General features: G+C 32.9%; 1 pseudogene; it reads right to left on the bottom strand.

Annotated features, from left to right (window-relative positions):
• Positions 1-13523, bottom strand: part of LOC149572913 (26S proteasome regulatory subunit S10B homolog B-like) — a 103623-nt pseudogene extending 90100 nt beyond the window's left edge.
• Positions 13524-23454: the final 9931 nt, after the last annotated feature.

A 23454-nucleotide genomic window follows, 5' to 3' on the forward strand; every position in this document is an offset into this window, starting at 1 on the left:
ATCAAAACCCAAGTAAAGTGGACAAATCAAACTACCAACACAGTAAATACCATCAACGCATCCCACTGGCCTATACAGAATGTACAATCCAACTCTGCAACAATGGTGAACGCTCTCGAATGAAACTGTACCAAGTATGGAGAATCCACACACTGTACAACTCCTACAGTCAACACAACTCTACAAATCACCGACCACTATCTCATAACCATAACTCCCATGCACTGCTGATGGTGAAAAGACATTACAAGATAAAGAGTAAGAAATGGAATCCAAACCAAATTTTCCTGCCATCAACTCCTCAAAACAAGGATCAAATGCTAACTGATGTACATACCCTGCAATATAATGTTGATTAAAAAAACCAACCTCAATCAACAACTCACTATAAACAAGTGATACAACCCACTATGACTGATCACTAGCTAAGTCAGGAGATGTCATAGCCAAAGGAGTAGAATCAATAACAACACCCACTGAAGCATCACTCCCAAACTCCTGCTCTAAGTCACATATTATCAAGTTGTCAATTGCAGAACCTATCACCATGTCATGCCCATCACAACTCTTATCTTGAGGCATCAAATTGTCCCATAACTGATGATAAGCACTAGGAACCAAAGTACATCTCTGTATCATTATCTCATCAACATGGTCATCAAAGGTAAATTGATGAGCGTACCTCACAGCGTAATGCCGATAAAATGCGCCAATCTCAATTAGTGGCTCAGACTGTAATCCAGATGAAACTAATTGCAATTGATCATTAACCATGTTGGAACTGACTACTACCTCCGAAGATATCACCAAGGGAGTAGTATTACTAGCAGGAACCATGCCAACTGTCGACTCACCAACATCACACATGATCTTTGATACATCTCTAGTCTTTATGCCATCAATACTAGAGGCCACCACCATGTCAGGCATACAACAATCTGCTACAACACCCAACTCAACTAAACCTGACTCTAGTGGGAATGAACCTAATATGCCAATGTTAGTATCAACAATGGATGCATCCCCATCTCCACTGTCTCTGACAATCTCGGCCATGGACATCCTCGGATCACCAAACACCACAGCTTGTGACTGTATAGAATCAGGTAAAGACTGTAGTCGCTCTAACTCCATGGTCACCTTAGCCAAATGAAACTGTGACTCCTTGAAAGCCAACTGTGTACTCTCAAGAATCTCAGAAGTCACCTCAAGCTGCTCAGTAATCTCACTCACCTCATCTTCCTTGGCCAACAATGCATCATATGCTGTACTGCCCCACTTCATAAGATAATCTCTGTCGGCTACCAACTGCATATAATCCTGTCTTAGAATCTGGATAGCCTCCCATAAAGAGTGGAACTCTGTCAAGGAAAGATAACTGCCTCCCTACTCATCACTAGTAGGAGAACCCCATCCATAAATTGCTAACAACTGACAAGCAGCATCGAAATGCTGGCAAGTGATAGCAATGTCTCGATCACTAACTCTCAACTGATTAGACACATGATGGCACTGGCTTGACTGTCTCCTACAAACCTCCTCTAATGCACTGTCTAAAGGAGTATCCTCAAAGTTACTAGTCTCTAGAGTATTACTATCCATATCCTATGAATCAAATCTAAAACTCATATCAACATATAGAGTATCAAAAACATTAGCATTGCTGTCCAACTCCTCTATACCCAAGGAAACTAAGTCTTCAAAACTGGCCACTGCATCCTCCTGGATGTCATCAATGCCCATATGATCCTGGGACTCATCTGTACACACTGCCAAATATGAAATATCATCAACACATTCTAGCAAGTATGGTCGACTGGATATATGAACAAAGCCCAACATCGGTGTATAAAAACTAATACCAACATCAGACAAGATACTAGCACAAGAAAAGACAACACCGTGTAATCTGCTAATCAAATCCATGATAGCACCCAAACAAACACTGCTACCAAAAAGTGTTAAAGATCTCCAGTCAACTGAATCCCAAATGCCAATATAACAATCTCGAGTCCATATCCGTAAACTAGAATCAACTGGTAACTCAAGCAAACTCCTCACCTGAGTAATATGACCAATACCAACTAACTCCACATACCTGTCATGATGAGATAATGAAGTCACAATACTATCTTTGTTCACCTTCAGCTGGCTGGACAAATCATGTGAAGTACTACCAGCCTCAACCTCATGTGATGAAGCATCTAACTGTGCCTGGTACTCTTTCTTAGCAAAGTCATGAATGCTGAATGTCTGCTCATCTCTACCAGGTATCTCACCATCCTGCACAACAACATCCTCATAATCATCATCTGAACCCACTACATTGTAATCACTGCCTGTTGTAACTATACCATCCTGAATACCTGTGGCATCACCCTTTGACGACCTGTAAACAATTGTCTCAATTTGAGTATCAAGTTGATCGTTACTATCAATCTGTGTAATATCCTTTCCCACCACCTCCTGTGGCAGAGTAGAATCTGAGACCTCTACCTGGCTATTAGTTAGTTTCTCAAACTCCTCATGCAAATTCTTAGTAATTGTGTCATTTTCCCTGTGAGAAAATCTGCCAAATAGAAATCCAGTCAACTTATCCACCTTAGCTGGGTCAGACAACATGTCATTCATTATATGGTGGTGCTCAACCAACTGTTTAGACATGTCATGGCTTATTTTTATAAGTTTATCTCGAATGTCTAAATAACCATCCTTTCTATTGTTTTGACTCTGGATATCAATTGTCCAAGATCGTGTCCTCTGAGACTCTGTACTATACCTGTCCATTCTAGATAAAGTAGAGTGTAACCCCAATAGGATATAACTTCTTCAAACACCAAGAACTAACATGAAAATGATTAGAAGTAGCATGCAACCATAGATTTTGACATGCAACTGATTAGAAGCAACATGCAACCACCGAATTATGACATGCAAGATCTGGGTAGTTGTCAAAACTAACATGCAAGATCTGGGTAGTTGTCAAAACTGACATGCAAACTTCTACAACCACCAAATTCACCAAGAACTAACATGCAAATGATTAAAAGTATCATGCAACCATAAATTTTGACATGCAGCTGATTAGAAGCAACATGCAACCATAAATTATGACATGCAAGATTTGGGTAGTTCTCAAAACTGAAATGCAAGATCTAGGTAGTTGTCAAAACTGACATGCAACTTCTACAAACCCTTAGGCTGGCAAGATCATGGCTCTGATACCACTGAAATGTCCCCTTTTCTGATTTTACATGATATTTCCAACCTCTAATCAGATTTTCAAGATCAAACAATTAATATCACAAAGATCCACCAAATTTCTCAAGAAACCCCAAATCGGGTATGCCAGAAATTGTGCCAAAAGCTTCACAGCTTCACTTATTATTAATAAATCTGAAAGTGGAAATTTTTACAGAAATTTTAGTAGCATAACAGCCTAAAAAATGACATTTCTAGATCCATATATCCTTTACACAACATTTCTCAAATGTAGGACAAAAACTATGCTGATTGGGCTCCCGAAATTAACACAAAAATGCCCGAAAACACCACAAAAACACTAATAATCTATCTCAAAAGTTTAATCACATCACAATACATATATTCAGATATATTTTAACACTTTAAATTCTGAAATACAGCAGCAACCCAAACTGATATGAAATACTCAACTGAAAACACCAAACTCATACAAGAAACACACCCGAAAACTCACAAATCTGCATTGTTCAGCACAAAGGCAAACTCTGTATGAGCATGCACATGGAATGGCTTCAAAATCTTGTCCTTAGCCTTCTTGAAAACCTGCAAACTCCCATTCTTGGGTCTCCCTGGAAACCTGCAAACTCCCGTTCTTGGGTCTCCTTCTCCACAGGTTTGGCAGCCTCTGAAGAATAACAAAGAATGAGCAAAAATCAAGTTCTGGAATCAGCCCAAAATGCCTCCAAACCCCTTAAAAAAGGGCATAAGTGTAACTCACGTCCAAGAGAGGTTAATGAAACATATTTTAATAATAATTTTTATTTATTAGTCCAACGGTTTCCAAAGATTAACCCCCTTTTTTCGAAACTTCACTTTCTTGGGCCTGCCCGCCTTAACAAAGATTATTATTTTTTAATTATTTGAAAAGGGGAAATGACAGCAATATTCTTTGGTTTTGTCATTGTAGGTGTTTTTGCCTTCCTTTTATTCTTGTCAATAGGAGTAGGTGCTTCCTTTGCTTCTTCTCCCTTGACACCTTCTACAATTTTAGTTTCTTCTTCCTGATGATCCTCTCCTTGACCTTGTGTTAGAGCCTCTACTTCTTCTTCTTCTTCATCTTCATCTTCTTCCTCTTCCTTGGCTCCTTCACCAAATTTTTCTTTTAGTTTCTTTACCAATTTGTTCTTCTTCTTAATCATAGAAGCAGTCTTCAACTCCATAGAGATTTTTGATTTAGCTAATTCATGGTTACCAAATGTTGTGGCTTCTTTGTCCACTTCTTCTACAAGTAATGTTGTGATTACTGCAGAGGCCTCATCTACATTTATCTCATATCCTAATGGCCATAACTATATCACCCTAGGAATTGCTGTTCGTACATATGTATGATCAGTGTCAACTAGGAAGCAAACATCATCATAATATTTCTCCACTAATGAAATTGGAATCCTTAATCCCTTCTTCATGGATTGTTTAAAATTTTCAAAATAACTAGTCATTACTGACTCAAAGTTAATTCCTAATTGTTCACTAAACTCTCCTATCTATATTGCAATTGATCTATTTGTCTTTCATGCAACCTTACCAAAAGTAGGCAATGTATTTTGCACATAGAAGAAAATACATATCAAAATAGATATGAATTTGCACTAAGTACTCTTTGTTTTCCTTATTGCTCCCAGGTTTTCAATCAATTGCTATTCTTTAAAATTTTATAGCCCATGTCCACTACAATGCAAGGTACACTATTTAATCTACTTGATTGATAAAACTTATGGGCAATTACTCTCACTACAAAACCTATCAGGGGATTTGTGATTGTATCAATGGTCATACCCCTTTTGTTCCATATGGCTCTTGTGTTCTTTTCAATGACTTCCTTCGACTCACTTCTCATGGTCTTTGGCTGATCTAGGGTTGGATACCCTATTACCCTATGAATAATTTTCTTTGTGATTCTAACTAGCCCATTATCTAACCATACTAAGCTGTCGTGTATTCTGCTCAAGCCAATCTTTATCCATTTAGTTTTGAAGACATTCAAAAAATCTAGGGCACAAGTTAACCCTTTCTTCTTGAAAATGTTGTATTGTTCCTTCAAATCTCCATTTTCACAAAGTTTTCCATATGCTTCTCTAATTTCCATGTCACCTATGCTACCAATCTTATAGGTATAACAATTTCTGACATCTTGTATCATTAAGAATCGTAGTGGTATCATAGACAACACACCAGAGGGATCTTACTTATATGCTATGTCTGGAATAGCCTTGAAAGTTGGTTGTTTAATCTCATTACTAATCAACTGAACATTTAAAACCTCTTTTTCCTCTACACCTTTTTCTTTGGAAGAACTAGACACCATCACATAAATCTAGGGTTTGCAAAATTGAAACTACCTAACTCGGCACATGATGAATACCTTACAAATTCTAATGAAATGGTGTCATACTCTTGTTCAAATCTTCTACAAATTCTTCAAATAGTGTTCTCTATATTGCCTTTATCTCTTCACTTTCTTTCTTCAAATTTGAATGATGTTAAATGGGAAAAAATTGATCAAATAGCCCTTAGAACATTGCGATTAATGCTAAGTGCTTATATAGTTGTAAGCTTGGCATCAACTAATTTTTGGCTCACTCAGCATCAACATGTCTTTTCATTCACTTGGTAGCCATTATGAGCTTGGCCTCAACTAACCAATTTTGTTAGCTCAACATCCACTAGTATTTTACTCGGCATCCATAAGAGACTTTTCATGCTCGGTAATAATCATGAAAAATCAACAAAACTTAAAGATTTTTCTTTGGTTTCTAATAACACTTTTCATCTTTATTCATACATATGTAATCTTTTCAGAACTAAATCCTTTGGAACTGATGTATGGTATAACTTTTAAGTATCAGTCCCACATACCTCTTGATTGCTTAGTTTGATGAGGTGTGATCACCTGATCCATTGGGTGAAGTGATCCCATCTGCACTTGATGTGTTGCAATCCTCCTTTCTCTTCTATAGCTTGTTCATCTCATCTCTAATATTTTTAATATATGCTTTGCCTTTGCCTTTTTTAAACTCACAACTTGGTGCCTTTGACCTTGTTAGACAATATCAGCTGATGTGACCAGTCTTCAAACAACTAAAACATGTGGTTTGACTCAACCACCTTTTGTAGTCACTCCTAAAATGTGTCCTAATACAATTTTTAGGAACATGTCCATACTATTGATAGTAGTGATAACTATATGTTGTATTATAATCCCAATTATAAGAGTTGCCATTGTTCTTTACCTTTGTTTGCTTGTTTAATGACCACATGGGTTTGGATCTGCACTCAAAAGCTCTATGACCATACTTCTGATAGTTATAATAGTAACCTTCAAATCTTTGAGTGTGAATGGTCTTGGTTCTACATTCATGTGCTTGATGACCTTGTTTGTTGCACTAGTGGTAGTGACCCATGCTCTTTTGCTTAACATTTTGCTCTTCTACTTAACATTTTGATTTATAGTCTTGCTCTTGCACACATTAGCAGTATGCTTTTTCTTACCATAATTATGACAAGTAGATTTTGAGTTCTTATCTTTATTACTTCTTTCTTCAATATTTTTGGATGATTCTCCTTCTTCAATACTTGTGTATCCCAGTCTAGATGTATCATTGTTAGATCTAGGAGACCTCATCAATTTTTCAAAGTACTTGATAGCTTCATTTAGTTTATTGAAATTTTCAACAAATTTTCTCTTTTTAGTTCATTGCTAAACTGTTCATTCTGCAACTTCAGTGTTGTTATCTTAATGCCCTTGGCATTCAATTCATGATTTGCAACCAGCATTTGACCCAAAGTTTCTAATTGCATGTTAGCAATCCTAGTTACCTCTAATTATTTCTCCTCTAGTCTGTTGGTCAAAACTCTTTTGTCATCTTCAATCATGGCTTTGTCTTCTATAACTTTCTTTTTCTGTTTGGTCACCTCACATAGTAGTATGACTTGTGATTCTTGTTCTATTTTAAGATTTTTGATCTCTTCAGCTAGGGTTCTATTCTTTTCCATTAGATTTGCAACTGCTGCATCATATTTATTGAATCTCCATTTGTAAATACCTTAGTAGTGTCTATCTCTTAGTATTTTGTGTCATTCTCCTCAATAGAAGTTTCCTTCCTTCTCCTTAATGATTTATTTAGATCTTTTCTTGGTTCATTCAACTAATGTAGAATGAATTATATTTCAATCTCCTAGTTCTCAATAATCTTTCCTAGCTTGTAGACTTCCATTTCCAAGATCTTTCCTCAAAGCTGCAAAGCTTCATTTTTAGTGAACAAAGCTCTGATACCAATTTTTGGAATTACAATAGGAAAGGTAAACTTCTAAGAGGAGTGGGGGGGGGGGGGGAATCAACACTTTAAAGTTTGACCCATAAAATATTTACCACATATTCATCTCATACATTCACTAAGTAAATTGAAATACCATTTAAATCATATATATCTAAAGCATGTAAACAAGTAAGCATTCACACATTCATGACACAAGATATGATTACCCAGAAACCCTCCAATGGGAAGGTAAAACTGGGGTGGGGATGACACCCACAAATATTCACTACTGTAGTAATAAAGTGTATCCAATAAAAGTTACAATGTTTGATCATGAACCATGATCTACCCTATGAAAGGTCTACCTTACTAAAGACTTACAAAGACTATTAGGTCTCACCTTGTTAGAGGATTTCAAAACCTTGTTAGAAGTGTGCCTGGTTAAAGGACTTCAACTCACAATTAAGTAAACACCTTGTTAGAGGATTTCAATATAGCCTGTTAAGACTACTCTGTTAAGAGATTTAATCGATTCACCTATTAGAATGTCTCAGCATTGATCCTATAGTTAGTGCTCTTATGCTTGATAATAGATCACCTCTATTCTTCTATGTGCTTGATCCTTCTTGATTAGATGTCTCTCTAATATTCACTATTTCCTTCCTCTGTTCTCCTTTAACTAATTCTGCAATGCAATTCAAATCATAATACCTTGGTCACCATGAATGTCTTGGTTTGCACATGAAAAACTCTCCTTGATCATTCATTCATTTCCTTTCATGCTCTTAAAAAATTTAGGGTTGTCCTCCTCAAGAAGACTTAGGTGACTTAGGGTTAGGTATGAATCAATGGTTGTGATTCATCCATATTGCTGCTTAAACCTTCCCTTTACCTAATTGGGTGCATCTTATATATACATAGGGATTCCAATTTAAGATTTGTCCTTATCACCAAAATATCATAATCCAATCTCTAAGTTGGCTAAAAAATGGTTTACATAGTAGTTTGTGCCAATACAAACAACTATGACAAAACTGTGTTACTCGACATTTGAAGTTCTCGGTGTATAGCATTAACTAACCTCAATACTATCACTCAACATCTAAATGAATTGGCATGCACTGCTTGCTTGCCTCATGAATCACTCAGCATATATTATCTACTCGAGAATTGAGTGACTAGACATGTGAGTGACTCAACACTTACTGTTTACTTCGCATGCTCTAATCTTATTTGTTGTCCTTGACATATGTTACTTGTTCTGCATGAACTAAGTAAATGAATTAAGTGTATAGACACTCACTAGTCAAAACCATTATGAGATCAACAAAAATAAAATGAAGTCAATCTTCATTCAAAATCTATCCAACCCACATTAAAAAGAAGAAGAGCATATTCTCTTATTGTAAACTAATCCTCAATATTAATGTTAAACCATCATGACTCAAATTTACCACAATAATTAGTTTGTGTTTTGATGATATTAAGCTATGTATTATAGGATAAAAATATTTATGTTAGACCCCCCTCCCCCCTCCTCCCTTTTAATAAGATCTTGACTTGGGCATAGTTAAATCATATCAGTTACTTGGGGAAATTTTTAAGGCCTCATTTATAGTAGAGTTGAATTAAGTTTAATTTTAAAGCCCCTCCAAAAGCTTAGAAATTATGACCATTTAGTTTTAAAAAAAACAAACAAACTATTTTAAACATTAGTAATGTTAAATTAATCATAAAAGTGGTTTCATACCATGGTCTCATTCATCATTTGAATACCTCTTCTAATTAAATTTCATATGGAGACTAATTAAATGTAATATTATTACTAATGATCATATTAAGAACATTGCTTACTTTAATAATATACCCTATGTTGAGGCCTCTCTTAAATGGTTTACAACCATACTCATTTTAGTTAATTAATTTTATTACTGTTATTGTGTCCTTAATAGTATATATATATATATATATATATATATATATATATATATATATAATTTTGAATGTCTTTATATGATAACTATATTATGTTGATTTCTTTTAATCTGAGTCAAATCAAAATAAGACTCAAATAACCCATTAATAATTCAACTAATTCCCTTACTGAGTAAACGTTTGGGATTTAAGTACTTAAGATTTTTTGAGTTTTCTTGGGACACAAACCTCATAGATTTGAAATCAGAACCTAAGTTCACAATAAAGAATATAAAAGTATTTTGTAAATCATGCACCTTAATTCAAACCCTATTAATGGGTTTTTTCCATGATCCTCATGTGGAGACCTTGATAGCCACATATTGTTTCATATTTTGCTCTAATTCTCATTGCAAAATCTTTTTTTTTTATAGGGTTTAGGTGACCATGGTCAATGCTTCTTGTAAGAACCCAATAAAGGCTACAAATGACATGGAAAGTAGTTGTGAGGGGGTGACTCTGCCATTGTAGGAAGTGATGGAGGTTCAATTGCAACAATACTTTTGTCAGTCGCTACTTGGGATATGCTTGCCCAAGGGTAGTGAGGGTTTTTGAATAGATTTTGGCAAGTTTGGGTGGCCACTCCAAGCACAATGATAGTGAAAGGTGAAGGGAGAGTCTCTAGCTACTAGACAACATTTACAAATAGGTCACAGAGTGATGTCTCATACTAGAGTTGTTGCACAACTATCCCATAGGTGTAGGAGGTGAGGGTTTGTCCCTGCATCAAAATAAAGAGACATTAGTGGAGTATCCATGGTGGTGCATGGAAGAGGAGGATTAAAAAAAGAAGTACATTATCTCTTATTGTAATCTAATCCTCAATATTAATGTTAAATTATCATGACTCAAATTCACCACAATAATTAGTTGGGTTTTAATGATGTTAAGCTACATATTATAGGCTAAAAGGTTTAAGGCGTCATTTATAGTAGAGTTGAATTAAGTTTAATTTTAAAGGCCCTCCAAAAGCTTGGAACTTATGACCATTTTTTTTTAAACAACTATTTTTTACATTAGTAATGTTAAATTAACCATAAAAGTGGTTTCATATCATGGTCTCGTTCATCATTTGAATACCTTTTCTAATTAAATTTCATATGGAGACTAATTAAATGTAATATTATTACTAATGATCATATTAAGAACATTGCTTACACTAGTACATTTGGGTCTGAATTACGATGACAATTCATCACAATTGCGATAGCCAGTCGTCACCTGACTAATAGTAGCATGAATTGCCCCCCGTTAGATGGGCATTAGACTTTTTTTCTCACAAATTATGATGGAAAACTAGTCTATCACAATTGGGATGCCTAAAACCATCAAAATTTGGAAAAAAGAGAGGTAAAGAGTACCTCTTCACACTATCATAATTTGAATGACCGATTATCACAATTATGACAATCGACATTTTCAATCTACCCTCACACTTGCAACAAAGTTTTTGCAGGCTCGACAAGAATATGTCAAATTAGACATTACAATGGCAATGACATACAATGACAATGCTGTTCGAGTGATGGCCATCTAATAGGTGTCACCATTACAAGTGTGATGATGTGTAATGATAATGTTGTGAGAGCAACAACTTTATGTCGAAAAAGACGTCACAATCGCTGCATTATAAATACAAATGATTGGTAGTTTCAGTAATTTATTATTAGTTCCTACCATGGAAAAGAACTCTAGAGGCATAGGCATCCAAACACACCCTAAATCTCATTCTGACCCCTAGGCTAGAGGACAAGCCTTGAATCAACATTTTAATATCTTTTAAAGCATGATTGAATTCATTGAAACAATATGGATTGTATTGGAGATTCAAAAAATTCCTAACAACATTACATCAAAATTTAAAAAGAAAAGTGTGACTTAAGTCTTAAGAAAAATAAGGAGCACACTAGTGCAATAATCACTATTGTTTGGATCACATTGTTTGCCACTTGAATATACATGATTGCTCAAATAAGGCCAAACATAACTTTTGTATGTTTGTTTTGAATTAAAAAACAAATATTTAATACATAGATCAACTCTTGAACAACTTGACTCCAATTTCTTTGCTTCATTCAACTTGAAAATAACTTGAATGGAAAAGATAAGTACAAGTTACAAGCCAGACAACACAAGCAACTCCAATTTTATAAAATGCTAAACAAAAAGGGAAAGAAAATTTACCTTCATAAAATCTTCCTAGATTACATAATAACACTCTACACGGATGGCTTCCATACCAGCTTCTATACAAATGTTACGAAGATCTACTCCATTGAAGTCCTGATAAAAGTTGAAATAATCTCAGCTATATAGTAATTAATCAAAGAACAATTGCCAACTCCAGAACATACTAGTGTAGTATAGGATAAAAACCCAAATATTTTGGATAAATTTTAAATTATTAAAGAAACAAAATAAGACCTCGACAAGCTTTACAACAATTTCATAATCTACGTCTCCATGTTTTGTAATCCCTACAACATGTATTTTCAATACTTCCATTCTTGCTTCTTCATTTGGAAGTGGAATCTCAGTCTTTCTATCCAAACGACCAGGTCTAAGCAAGGCTAGGTTCAAAACATCAGGACAATTTATTGCCATGATCATTTTTACCTACATTTAATGTTAAAATTAATAATATTTTCAAGTCATAATGAAAAATACACTACTTTGAAGAATCTTAAATAATTTAAATAACATAGTTTATTGTTTAATGTAGTTGATTGACAATTATAGTAGCTTGAGCACCTTAAAACACACTACCTTTCCTAATTGATCAAAACCATGTAGTTGGTTAATCAATTCCATTAAAGTTCTTTGAATTTCTTGATCAACAATTGTTCCTTCACTAAAATGGCGTTCACCAATTGCAACAATTTCATCCATAAATATGATGCATGGCTACAATAAAGCCCCACTTTAACATTAAGAATTTCACTTATATTAATTAGAATACTTGTTAGTAGATTGCAATGTAATTACTAAGAGGAATAGGGTTGCATGCATATATAGAAATACTTTTTAGTGTCAATACCTTCAAATTCTTAGATATGATGAGCTACTAATTCAACATACACAATTTTTTGAAATAAAAAAACTATTATTATGTATAAACAAAATATTAGCATTTGTAATTACATTAACAAACACCAAAAATTAGTCTTTTGATGTTCAAATGAATAAGAAGTCATGCCTGGTAATCTTGTGCATAACCAAACATTTCCTTGATCAACCTTTCACTTTCTCTAATATATTTATCTATTATAGCACTTGGAACCACCTGAAAAATAGTATTACAAAAAGAAGGCATAAATCAAACCTCAGGTACAAGAAATGAGAAAGTTGGGTTGCATAAAAGTAAGATGAATATCAAAAAAGCTAAGCTACAACCTTAAGGAAATTGACATCAATGTTACTAGCAATAGCTCTTTCTAATAGTGTTTTTCCCATTCTAGGAGGGTCATATAGAATTACTCCTTGAAATTGGAGGAAAAAGAAGCAACCTCTATGAAAGCATTCCAAAAAGAATAAATAAAACATGCAAGTTGAACTTTACATAAAAACGTAATTACCATGATTAATTTTCACCCCACACAAATTTTACCTTAGGATGTTTCATTCTAACCCTAAGAAAAAGTTTAGGATTCATTAATGGAAGTTCAACTCCCTGATTGATCTGCTAACCCTCCTACTACTGAGTAGCTAACATTGCCAGGATCCTCGTGTAGCATATTATAAATAACAGGGTCCACCTATATCCAATACACAAAAATAAAATGATTAGCCTTTTTCTAGAAAATCCCTTCAAAGATTTTGATATAATTTGCACTTATTAACAACATTCTGATGTGAGATTCTAATGCTAGGTACCTCACAAGGAAGAGCCCTCATTATTGTAAGTGTTGTCATGTCAAGAACAACATATGTGCCTACAGTGAGCTTATCTTTATCTACCTTATTCTGGCACACAATAACATATCTTGGCCCACTACTAGCTTTCACAATTATTGTACAAAGAAAAATCATAGTCCCAAAATTAGAAAAACTAATTTACTTTAATAGTACAAGCACGAATAGTTAAATATTATTTTGTTCAAAATCAAACATCCATTGGAGATAGAATCTTAGATTCATAGGTGATACATATATTAGAATGATAGTGAAATAAAGTATGATCCTACCACATCCACATTCCCTTGTTGGAAAAATTTGAGAAATGTAAGAATGTTTGAAGGGGTTTTTTTAGAGTACCCTAAAAATTATGGGAACAATATTTCAAAATGGAAATAACAAGGATCAAGGATAGGAGCAAGAGATGAGGATGCATCCAAATGGGGGATAAGGAATTTGGAAAATAAATATGAGCATATTTATTAAATTATATCTTTTTGTCACCTTTCAAATTACATTTGTACATTTGATTGCATGTGGAACATGTAAATATCATATAGAAGAATGTATCATATTGATGCAAAGTAATAAAGAAAAAAACTATCTAATGGTCCTTGATTAATTTTCCAACTATAGCCATGCCAAAACATGTCATTTTTACAATATTATATCAATTAGTCAACTTTCCAACAATATTCATGCAGTTGATTGCATGTCAAATATGCAAATATCATGGATATTGATATTAAACAATCAAGGAAAAACTATCTAGTGGACCTTGATTACTTTTTTGATTGTACCCATATTAAAACATGTCATACTTACTATACTATATCATTCAGTCACCTTTCCAAAACTATTTAAACAATTGATTGCACATCAAATATGTAAATGTCAGGACTATTGAGACAAAAATTGAAAGTTGAGGAAAAACCATCTAATGGTGATTGACCAATTTTCTGAGTCTAACCATGTATGACAGTGAACCAAGTACAAATTTAAGGAAGCCGTTAAGTAATAAAATAATATGTTAGTATGTTTCTCAATGAACTTTGTCACCTTCAAAGGAATATAAACTACCCATACACACCAGTACATATATATTGCTCTTATATCGAAAAAAATGTGTATCTATAGGACATAATTACACTTCAGTTGTTATCTAAAAGTGGTAATAAATGAAAAAGGTTACATGGAAAAGCTAAAAATTTAAAAGTTTCCCTATAATATTATTCAACATATCACCACACTCGAAAGAAAAAATGAGAATAGTTCATGAGAATACTGTGAAACAATAGAATGCACAAGCACATGAATTATGGTGTATTCATATGCACTGGAAGATTTGTTTCACCCTTTAAGTCTATTACCTCCCAACATATGAAGTCAATTTGTATGACAAGATTCATTTAAAAATTAAAAATATAAATCATGAATCAATGTATACTTTAGAATGATCTAATATCATTTGTTTCCACTATTCAAATTCTTCTTCATGTCTCCAAATTTACAAAAAAAGTTATTAAATGCAATCATTCAACAAGAAAATGGAAAATTATAACAATAAGAGGAGGAAAGCTCCTAGTGACTCATAACTTTTCCCATCCTAGTGTCATAATTACAATGCAAGACAAGACATGAGAAACTGCCAATACAAAAATGAAGATATGTAGTTGATGAATTCCATCTTGTGATATAAGAGGAACCTTCCCCTGCATCAAAATAAGAAAGCATCAGATCATTTAATTTCATTTCCATTAGAAAAATAGCTCCATTCAATTTGAATATACAAGAAAAAAATTCTACCTTTGAAGCACAATGACCAGTTGCAACCTCATCTGTTGCCAAGCTCTGCCTTAATGGTGTTTCATGAGAAGCTATGAACATGAGCTTTCTATGTATTTAAAACATTTCAATCTCCTCAACACTACTATCACTTTTGCAAGCAATTCAAAATAAATCAAGTTAAATACTTTAATTATGTTATTTGCATTGGATCATGTTTTCTAATATCTGTCTCTTATTTATATGATGAATCATAGAATGTGATCCAAGACGTTGATGCAAAAATAACAACACAATCAAACATGATTGTAGCTAAATAAAATAATATAATATCTTAGAGAAGAATTATTTGAGGCAATCCCATAGAAATCCATTCTTTCAAATACTTCATACACTACAACTAAATTTCATAAATCAATGAGTTTGACTATAGCATCCTTCTACATTGCCTAAAACCAAGAGATTCACACAGTTAGTTGTCATGCAATCATAGGTTAATGTTGAGCTTCACTTGGTTTCAAGAATAGTTTAATATTCTGTACTAATTAGGGCCAACCATGTGAAGGTGGAAGCTCATTTGTCCCCCAACCCAACATCAAAATTCCCTATTAACATTCATTCTATTAATACAATGTAACATTCATGAATTATCACATGATAAAATTCACCAACACAAGTTTCATTAGCTGAAGCATCCGTAGGCATTCAAATAATGTCATCTAGACTTCTATTGCGTGCATGGTAATCCATAAACTATGCCAAGCTACTACACCTAAATAATCGTTTAAGACATGGAATAATGGGGATGTAACAAAAAACCTTGTGAGGCACCTTTTTTTGTCACTTGATCATCTCGATATCTGCTCGTATGGCATTTTAGGCATTTTGTTGCATTTTCATGTTCTTTAAGATAAATTACATGATCTTTAGGACAATCATCTATTTATTGATACTCCATTCCAATATGTTTCATAGTGGCACATAATTCTTTGTACGAGTGAGGAAGAATATTTCTTGGTGGTAACAAATAGTCACCTATCAATCTACAACAAAAAATATAAGTCATTAGTATAAACAAACTTAATGGTACATATTTCACCTTTTATATACTATTATGATGTATATCAAAAACCTTAGCATACGTGACATTTTAATGTTGGATAAACCATTCATAACCTTCAAATTCACCAACAACAATACAATAGAGAGAAGAGTTGATTGGGATCCTTTATAAAGGGCTGTGTTTGCCTTCTCAAGTAGAGGTATATCATGGATGGCCTCAATGTTATCCTCATCCTCATCCTCATCCTCATCCTCATCATCATCATCATCATCATCATCATCAACAACAACACCAATATAGTACCAAATGTGTCATGAATCAATGCATTCGTACCAACATTTTCAAATTTTTTTTTTAGTGTATGATCATCATCTTCCATGGGGTCATAATCTTCTCCTTCAATACTAACACCTCCATGTTCCTCCACATTCACACCTCTATGTTCCTCTGAGATGTGTTGGTCCATATCATGTACTACCTTAGGGAGATTGACCTGTATAAAAATGATGATAATCAAACCCTAGTTTTGTGGCTCATATGCATATTAATTACGAAAACAATATAACATACAAATTACCAATGGATAATAATCAAACCACCCTTCAGTGTGATCATTCTCTGTACAATGTCTCTTAGCTATTTTGATTTTGATTCTTCTTGTATTTAAGTTGTTACAACTCTTGCAAGGATAATAACATTTGCCATCACCTTCTCTTTGAAAGTTAGACGACAATCTAGTAATTTTCTCCCCTTGTAAATCAAATTCCCTTGGGTTATTTGACATGATCCTTCTTCATAGGAATAATTTATTCTTGTACCCTTATTGAGTTGGTTGTATATATCTACAAAAATATTGGACACGTTGTACTTAATGTTTATATCTACACATGGTTTTGAAAGAAAAAATTGGTGTAATTAATGTGTATATTTGCAAAAATATTGGACATGTTGTACTTAATGTTTATATCTACACATATGGGTTTGAAAGAAAAAAATAGTGTAATTAATGTGCATATCTACAAAAATATTGGACATGTTGTGCTTAATGTTTATATCTACACATATGGTTTTGAAAGAAAATTTTGGTGTAATTAATGTGTATATTTGCAAAAATATTGGACATGTTGTACTTAATGTTTATATCTACACATATGGTTTTGAAAGAAAAATTTGGTGTAATTAATGTGTATATTTGCAAAAATATTGAACATGTTGTACTTAATGTTTATATCTGCACATATGGTTTTGAAAGAAAAAATTAGTGTATTTATGCATCTTTATTTTGATTTTGTTCAAGGGAAGCCTGTCAATGGTAATAGAAAACAAGAATGCATTTTCTAAGAGTTTAAAATTGTTCAACAAAATTAATGTTTTACAAGAAAATGCACCTGAAGAATTGTTAGCTCAGAAGCAAGAATATGGTGTTGAGACAGTACAAAAAGTGCTTGACATGAGAGGTCCACAAGTGAGGGTGTTGACCAATCTTGAAAACTTGAATGCTGAAATCAAAGCTATTGAGGATCAAACACCTATGCCAGAGTTACAACACAATGGGAAGTTGATTTTAGATATGGTAGAGGTAGATATTCAAAAGTTTGATCAAAATTTAAGGCATGAGAGAGAGTTTGTGGCAATATACTAGAAGGAGAATGAGCAACTTTAGAAAGAGACTACACAACATAAACAACAACTAGACAACATAGAGGATATTATGGGAGCACTGGATAGAATCTAGAAAGTGTTGTGGTAAATAAGATTGCATGAAGAAAACCAAATCCAAAGGTACATATTAGATCTACCTTGCTAACTCCTAATGGGTTGGGCTATTATAATTTTTCCCCATCACATTCACTTTGATAGCCATGTTAGGGAAGTGATCTCACCTAGTTCATCCTCATGACTTTGAATTCCTTAATCACGATATTGGGTGCTCAAATTAATGTCCAAGACATTTGTGCCTTAGGGCCCTATTTGATCATTATTTGAAAGGGCCTCAAAGTTAACCACAAAATTTCTCTCAATATTTTGTTCTTTACTTTCATTAGAGGGGGAATCCATCTCTTGCTTACTTGGACATAAGGGTAATCTTTGCTTCTTTTGAGGTGGCCCCTTGTCCTCTATCCCCTTCCTCTTCATTCATCTTGTTTGTAATTCCTTGTCACCCCCTCCATTCTTCTTATTTTTTTCTTGAACATTTAGGGAGTTGTTCACATGATTCCTCATTTGGTTCTTCTACATCTTTCATTAGTTTATATTTCAATGGAATTATTTTTTCCTTCAACTTAGCCATCTATTGGTTTATCTATTTGTGAGTGAATGGTATTAAACATGAATAATTATTGTATCAAAACTTCATCATCTTTTTTTGACCAATCTATAGTAGGAATTACATTCTTTCTTGTTATGTCATGATCACCTTGGAAATAGCATATGCATTTACTTAAACTAGCATATCCTAGTATCTTAAATGCAATAAATTGGAGGGTATAGTAACTCAACTATATGAGCTACTTCTAAAGTTGACCGCTACTTTCATTCATACTAATTGTCAACATCTTTAAAGAAAACACACTTCTCACAAGATTCCTACCCTCTGATTTATTGCATTTAAGATATTAAGATATTAGGATTTTTCATGATCACCTTGGAAATAACATCTGATCACCTTGGATTTTTTCATGTATTGCATCTGCATTTGCTTTTCCATTTCTTATAAGACTGTTTCAAGGTTGGGAGCCACTTCAACATCCTTTGCATGGTTTAGAGGTAATGCCATTGTGGTAGAGGCTTCTGCAGGAGAATGAGCCTCGTGATTATGGCATTTACATAGAAGAAAAACTTTCTTTTCAACTCCTTTTACTCAACTCTTCATTGAAGTTATTCTTCCAATAGTGAGAATAGTTGCTACAAATTCTTGGGAGCCAAGGGACCCTGAACCTGTGCTACATTTTTTGGAGACATGGGAGAAGTTACTACCAGATTTAGTACTTCATAAGATTCTGGATCATATAGGATGCCCAAATTAACAACATCAATAGTTACTTGGGATACTGATCTTAGGGAGAGTGTGCCAATGTAAGGTCCCTCCCCACACGTACTTATTAAAAATGAATTTCTCTGTTAAATCTATTGTAGCAGATTTGAATGGATACGAAGTTATGTTTTATATTGTCAATGTCCTAATGAAATTAAGAGTAGTTGATACATCCATGTTTTAATACTCAGTGATTTGAGAACTACTACATTATCTCGACTAATTAAACATTAAAACTTCACTAACAATGATACAAGACATTTTCACCTGATGATAAGGGGTGTTGATTTTGATACCTCGATGATTAAGTTTTATGCTTCAAATAGTTTAGTATTCTTTAATTGGTGATGTTATGATGTTTAGGTATATGCATGCCTAACGATGATTATACTAGTACTTAATCTAAATTAATGAATAAGTTATACGTTATATTTATTATGTGATTTATGATGATTAAATGTGAGTGGAAATGAATTAAATAGTTAGTTTTATGAAAGATTCATGTTTTAATTTATGTAATTTCCCTGATAAGTTTATATATATATATATATATATATATATATATATATATATATATATATATATATATATATATATATGCATAAGATTTTCTTGAGCTACTGATGTGTACAATGAGTGTGCAAGATATTTTTAGCCAGAAAATCTAACAGAGAAACAGAACTAAACCCTATGTACTGTTTGTGGAAACTAGGGTTAAATTTGATGAAAGATGCAAACCTTGTTGTTCATATTTTATATGTGTCGTGGATTGAATGAATGTATCATTTTATAATCTTTAAATGTTAATGTTTCATAATAGTGTTTTTATAGTGTTGCTTGATGCTCGTGACTTATATATGCATTCCAACATGAAAGTTAGGGTTAACCGAGTAACCTAAAGGTCTAAGTCAGACTAGGTTAGTGACTTTTTTGCTAATCAGTTAGTAATTGAAGTTAATTACCCTAATTATGATTAGTGAATAATCTACATTTTTGTAGGTTGTTAGAAAGTTCTAAAATTTTTCTAGCTTTTGATAGGTCTTTATTTAATCCTAAAGGCCTAAAATCATGAAATCTAAGTACCCAAGAGGTATGGGTATGGGTTGGGGACATTTTCCACCCCCCTAGCCTCTTTTGTTGATTTTTATGGTCACTCAAAAACCCCATTTTTGCTTTATTGCAAAAATTGATAGTTTTCATCATGAGTTGGATAACTTTAACTTCACCTTTGAGGTTAGCCTTAGATCTAGTTGAGTTAGAAGCCTCTAGAAATTTTGGGCAAGTGGGAGAGTTATTTCATTTTAGAGGTGGTTGAGTTTAGGATTTTATTTATAGGCAATTTTGAGAGGGTTTTGAGTGTTCACCCAACCTCTAGTTTTAGAGGGATTTTCAGAATTGAAGGGAAGGAGAGGAAAGAAAGCTCATCTCAAACTTGTTCATTTTCCATAACTTATTTTTTTGAAGGTAGGAATACTTTACCTCATTATGGTTTCATGTTGTGATTCATGTTTCAATTTCATTGTTTATGTATGTATGTGTGTGTGTCGAGTATGTTGGAAGGGATTGAAAATAGGTTTTCTTAAATGTCTTTCCTTTGTGTTTTGTTTTGAATTTTGAAGTTTTTTTTTTATGGGTGTTTTGGCATTACTCACCCTCAGATAGGGTAGAAGTGGCCATTTTTGGGGAAAGGTCTTCAGTTGGACTCCAACAATGTAGAGTCTCTTCTTTGGAGGAGAAGAGGGAGAGAGGGTAGGGTCTTATGGGCCCCTACCTGTCAACACAAACCACATATCAGTTTTGGCATGTAAGAATGGAAGAACAGAAGTTCTTGAGTTATAGTCTCGATAGGGCATCTATTTTGGTGTTGTGTCCGACGTCTCCTGTTGGAAAAATCCACCTTTTCCCTAGTTTTGGTTCAATGTTGAACCTGTTGTGAAAAATCGGTATGCGAGTGAATGTCTGATTTTGTCTTCATGTTATGATTGGTTGTCTTCTGGTTAGTTTTCGTTCTCTCCATGATCATCGTGATGTATTGCAGAATTCGTAATGGATCCCTTGTTAAGGGCCAAGAAGGAATTTCAAATTGTTATTGAAATTCAATTATGTTGGGAGATTTCTCCTCGGGATTGAAATCTTGTGTAAAAATATTATTGTTAAACTTATTGTTGAAATGACCATGATCTCAAGTTTTCTTCCCTGGTTCTTTCCTAAGGGAGTCCTTGAATTAGAAGAATAAATAAAAATGGAGTATTCCCCATTCATACGATATTTTGCATAATTAAATTTACATGCTTATGTTTTTTAGTAAATAGTTGAAATGATGTTTTACATTCTTGTGATACTCTTAAATTTTTTTTTTTGCAATCATCGATCAAATTGTAATTAGAGAGAAAGATGAGAAATAAAGTTCTGCAAATTCAATACCAAAATTATGTTAAGAAAATTCAAATATTTGAACGATAGATTAGCTTGTACTTTCATAATTGTTGGAATGAAAATAACCCTTCGTAGGGAATAAGCAAAACATTAAATCATGAGTTATAATCTCTTTGGAAAAAAAAAATATACCCCCCTTGGCAAGTTAAAGACACTTCGAAATCCCACCCTTAGAAAAATAAATACAACTTTAAAAAAAAGAGTCATCTCAAGGCAAGAAAAATAAAAATACATAAGACTTCAAAAAAAGAAGAAGAGAAAAACAAGATTTTCAAAACATCCACCTAGGATGTTGTATTATGTATGGGAAAAGATCTTAAATTTTAAATTCTATAACAGTCATTAAATAAATATAAACTATAAGAATAAAATTCTCAAAGCCATAGATGATATAATGTAATTAAATAAAAATAAAAGTAACACTAAATTCCAAAAGAAAATAAAATTATTATCCTACTTTATCCCAACCCCAACAGACTAACTTTATCTCATAACTTCCTTGAAATATCTAACATGGGTGATGATGTCACCCCTAAGGAAGTGCATGGAAAGGTGAGCAAAATTGTTTGAGTTTAATGAGTTAAAGTGGGGATACACATTTAATAAAGTTTTAAAAGAAAAGAAAAGAAACATTCATTATAACATTCCCTTTTACTTGAGAATTGTTGCCAATATTCCTTTTTGTTGAGAATTGTTATGACAAATTGGATTTGAAAGGGATATTAAATGTATGCAGGTTTGGTTGAATTTTTTCAAAAAAAAAAAACTTTATTTCTTTCCTTTTTGCCTCTCCTTGGTAGGTGTCCATGTTAGTGGAGGCTCAGGTTTGGGCCAGCGTGCCCTTGACTTTTTGGCCAAAAGGAGGCCTTCTTGTCCTAGGGAGATGTGTAGGATGGGGGGGGCAGATTTTAGTAAAGGAATTTAGTTAGTGATTAGTGGGGTAGGTTAGTTTAGGATTTATTTAAGTTAGTTGTTAGGATTGTTTAATTTGGATAGTTTTTAGTTTAAAAGTTAGTAATGTTAAAAGTTAGTAATTTTTATATTATTATTTTTGTTAGTTTGTTTTTAAAAAAATATTTTTATAATAGCATAGTTAAGTGTTTTATTAAATTATAAAATTTAATAAGTTATGTTAGTAGTAAATGTTTAGATTAGCAAGTTTTATTTTTGAATAAAGTTTTTACAGTTAGTTAAGTTTGATGTTTAAAAAGTTAATTAGTATATTTTTTAAATGTTAACGATTATAATTATTTTTAAATTGTACTTAATACTATTTTAATTTATTAAAGTATTTTTAGATTAGTAAAAAAGTTTTCGAGTTAGAAAATGTTTGATTTGTAGATAATGTTAGTTTTTTATTTTATTATTTAGTGGTTTTTAAATTTAGTTATAGTTATTTTTAGGATTATAACTTCTTAAAGTTATTGTCAAAATAGTAAGCTTAGTAAATCACTATTTAGGCAATAGTTAATTCGTTGATTTTTATATTTTAAAATAATTGGACTTATAATTATTCAAATGAACCAATTATATTGTTACTTAATATTTTGATTAATTGATGCTTTATTTATTAATGTTATTTGAATGATTTAAATGTATTATTCATTAATATTTTAAAAAGTGATAATGTGTTAGATCTTGTAACTAATTGAATTTGAATTGTTAATTTAATTAATCAATTTAACAATGGAAGATTAAATTTAACGACCTACTCCTACACATTGATTTTAAACTTAAATTGAATGTCA

Source organism: Cupressus sempervirens, chromosome 2 (assembly GCF_028749045.1).
Source record: "Cupressus sempervirens isolate cs-2001-9-10 chromosome 2, ASM2874904v1, whole genome shotgun sequence".
In the NCBI taxonomy this organism is placed as follows: domain Eukaryota; kingdom Viridiplantae; phylum Streptophyta; class Pinopsida; order Cupressales; family Cupressaceae; genus Cupressus; species Cupressus sempervirens.